Genomic DNA, 4,025 nt, shown 5'->3' with positions numbered 1-4,025 from the left:
TTCATTTTTAAATCCTTAATATTTAGTTTTACAGTAACAGTTGTGTTGTGTTTCCTAATAATACCAGGGAGAGTGGCTCAAGTGCCCAGATGTCTGTGGTTTTCCATATTTCTGAACTGAGTGTAATGATATTTATAGTCCACAAATGTGGACATTTGCCTATATGTGTGCATTAATTACAAAATTACTATTTCACAGAGAACTCGTATCATGCATTTTGTGTTCAATTGTATTAGGATGGTTACCGAGTTGACTGAATATTTCACAGCCCCACCTAGAATAATTTTCACCAGCCGCCAAAGCCAAAGAGCATATGAAATCAATTTCAACTTCCACACAGTCTGAGGTAAGTACACGTGCCAAGATGGCGCCAAAATGGCTCATTACCAATAAGTAATCACACAGCTAACTTTGAATACAATACAGTCCTCTCAGTGTCAAGCTTGTAGAGTTTAGTCTCTACGATCCCTGCTTGCCAGACACAGATGCATCTGTGTTCTCTCTGACAAGAAAATCCATGGTGGGTAGTGGGGCATTCGGATCGAAATGACTTTGCAGACTTGTTCAAATCCACACCAGCTTTGAGGATTAGGGTTGTGTGTGGAAGCTCGGCGTGTAGCACAGAGTGTTCTGGTGAAATACTGAGATGCTTCTTCTCAGAGGTGCTCAGGGATTTTGCTTTAATATTTTTTTACTGATACGCAATTTCCCCCCCCTGCATAATTTGAACATAAAAGAGTGCAGTGAAGTTTGGCTGAGGATGTGTGCGTGTGCCCCTGTGTGTGCAATTGAGAGCATGGGAATGAGTTATACATATTCTCTGGGGCTGAACTTCCTTCCTAGAGAATCACTTCTCGCTCACCAACCAATCCCATCACACCCTGCTTCAGCTGCTCCACAACTCAACCAGCAGGCAGAGTGCCAATTAGTTCACTTCAAAGAACATACATTTTATCACCAGTGAAGAGGGGAGGGAAATCCTAACGAAGGGATCACTATCCTCCAACAAACCCCACATCATGTCTTAACTTAGCCCCTTAGACACCATTAGGATTCAATCAGAGTACTCAGGGAAGGTAAAGCCTTTTTTAAACCTGTTGAGGGCGGAGATTAAAATTCAATATCTATCGCTGTGACATTCATACGTTTGTTCGTTCTTCTCCTCCCTATTGTGAGCACTTTGCTGTATCAGGCACATGGAGTACACTGGGACTGTAGGCACAATTTAATTAATAGACTCAAATGTGGCCATAGATCACTGTGTATGGTTTACTGTATAGATGGGGGTGTAGTGAGAAGAGAGGGACATTTTGATCACGGTGGAGCTTCTTTATGTGTGGTGATCTGTCTGTCCTCTATAGTGATGCAAAAATTGCACAGCAAGGGTTCAGTTCCCTTACCTAACCACTGACCTCACAACAGCAACGTCCCCTCTGAAAGATGAAATGTTTCAATGAATTAACAATGCTGGGATTGTCTTGTTCTTGTTGATAGGGGGAACTATAACCTAATTAATCAGTGGAAAAGAACATTCATTGTTTTGATTAAAAACATTTGGGATTTAGATGGAACATCTGGACATGTTCTTTGACCCTGTAACACTGTTACACATGTCCTAAAAGCCTCTGAAAGGCACTGAAGTCTTGATTGGAAACACACACAAACACAGGAAAATACAGGAACAAATATAGGACACATACAATATACAGGAGTAAACCCACACAGGGCTGTGATACACACAAATAAAGCACTGCAGTATATCTGTCTAGTGCACTCTGCTGCTTGACTCCCTCAGCTTTCAAGATTGTGTTACAAGTGCATATCTCTGACAAGACGGATACAGAGCTGGCTAACACAGAAAAGAATGATGCCGATTTGGAGAATTCTGAGGTTGAAATATGAAATTTTACATGGACTACAGTCACAGGTAAGCACTAGTATGAAATGGTTTGTTATCAAATATGTGTGCAAATCAATTTCACTGAGTTTGTATTTAAATAGCACACAGGTAGGCAGCATTAGTACACTTAATTCAGTTTTCCAAAGTTATTTTTTAAACAAGTGTTTATTTCCACACTGTAAATGAGGCCATCAAAGATAGTGACAGTGCCAAAGAGAGCACTGAGCTGAGAAGTGTTGACAAAGTGTCTCATTAAAAAAGTAAAATAATTATCTATAAAATTTGGTATGAAGCCAAAACTGAAGTCAGTAATTACAGCCCTGTGAGGAATACTTGTTTTTGTGAGACAGTATCACTCTACAGCTAATCCAACCCATGGTCACAACTCTTGTTGTCATCAAACAGAAAACTTTCACACCACTTCCCAAGATATGCAGACACCATGGCAACCTGCCATGGGTAAACAAGTACTGTAACTGCAAGAGGACATTATGGGTGATATTGAAATGCTGTTTAATTGCATCTCATATTTGTATCACTTGGTTCTATTTTATTCAAAGACACTTCATTTATTTCTCTCTGACTTCAGATACATTCATTCATCATTCTAATGAAAAGACACTTGTGGCTCCTATCTTTGTTCGTTTGAGGTTAGTCACATCTATCCATGAATTCCCCCTTAGTAACTTCATGTAGGCTACACTGTGAAAGACAATGATGAGAACAATTTGAGTATTAGTTCATTTCAGTTTCTTATCATTAAATCCCACAGTATCTCAGTCACATAGTCGATCTCTCTTTCATGGTTTATTTAACTCAAGGTTAGTAAGTCCAAGGATTTGGATAAAAAGGGAAGCAGGCTTGCTGAATTTTACTATTACACACGCTAAGTGTGCATGCAATGTAAAAAAAATACTACCAAAAAATTGCCTTTTGATATTGTTGAATCAACATTTCCCCATGAGGCATTTCAAAAATCCTGGAAAACTCTGACAAAAATGGGGTGCAAAAAAGTGTGACGTGGGAGGAGAGAATGTCCAGACGGTGACTTGGGCACAGAATAAATTGTGATGGTGGGGCTCCTGACTGACAGGGTCCACAGCCTAGTTCCCTTACGGAGGACAGAAATTGACTAGGTTCATTTGCACCAGTGTCTCCCTGGACACCTTCTGTCTCAGTCACACCCCTCAGTAACAGTATCTCCCTTTCTTTTAATATGTTGGCTTCAAGGCCAGCAGTCAAATGAATGCCTGTTTCAGATACAGCGTTTTGCAGTGTAATGAGGTGAAACCACACAGTAATGCAATCACATGCAGGACTAGCGTAAGTCTATCAGGACTGCCTCTGACACTGATTTATAGCGTCATATCTAGGATAAATCATCATGTTATATTAAGCACATTCGACACACACTATCAATTGTTCAAAGCCTGAAACAACTTTAAAGCAGTCTAATCTAGTGAGAAAATCGGAGAGTGTCATTATTACAGTTGCACTAATAAAAACATCTAGATTTCAGATTGGGAAAGAGAGATAGGGTGAATCTGGAGACAAAAATGCGTTCCATGGCTTACTCTCCCTGATGGAGACCGAATTAGTTCCGCTCGGCTGAATACGAAGAGCGTGTTAGCAAGGGAACCCTGGAATTGTTATCAGCCCCCCACATCGGCTTATCAGCATACAACATCAGCACACAGGGGGAACACACTAAGAATAGATAGCATGGAAATGCAGTTGTTATACTCAACCTCATATGCTGGGGATGAATCACCATTGTGTTCAGCAGCAGCCAGTTTTATTTTACAGGTTGCTTTACAGCTTAGACCCAGTTAGCTAAATGAGATTGCATCTGTTTTAGCAAGAGTATGAGTTTGAGATTAATAAACATGTTGCTTGGTTATACACTGCTTAGTTAGTTGAGGTATTAAGGGTAGCATATGACCTGGGGCCACACTTTCAAAATATTGCTACAATGTTTTGCATTCATCCTGGATGCATTTATTAATTGACATGTGGCCACTATCTTAAAGTTGAGTGCTCTGGTTTAATCTGTATGAACAATATAATAATTTCAAAACATGGAAAGGCAGAAAATGATCTCAGGGAAAAGAAAGACAAAGTACTC

This window comes from Hypomesus nipponensis, chromosome 17 (genome assembly GCF_054491055.1).
Source record: "Hypomesus nipponensis isolate SF chromosome 17, ASM5449105v1, whole genome shotgun sequence".
NCBI lineage: Eukaryota > Metazoa > Chordata > Actinopteri > Osmeriformes > Osmeridae > Hypomesus > Hypomesus nipponensis.
The sequence above is the reverse complement of the archived record's forward strand: the minus strand, read 5'-3'. Positions refer to the sequence as shown.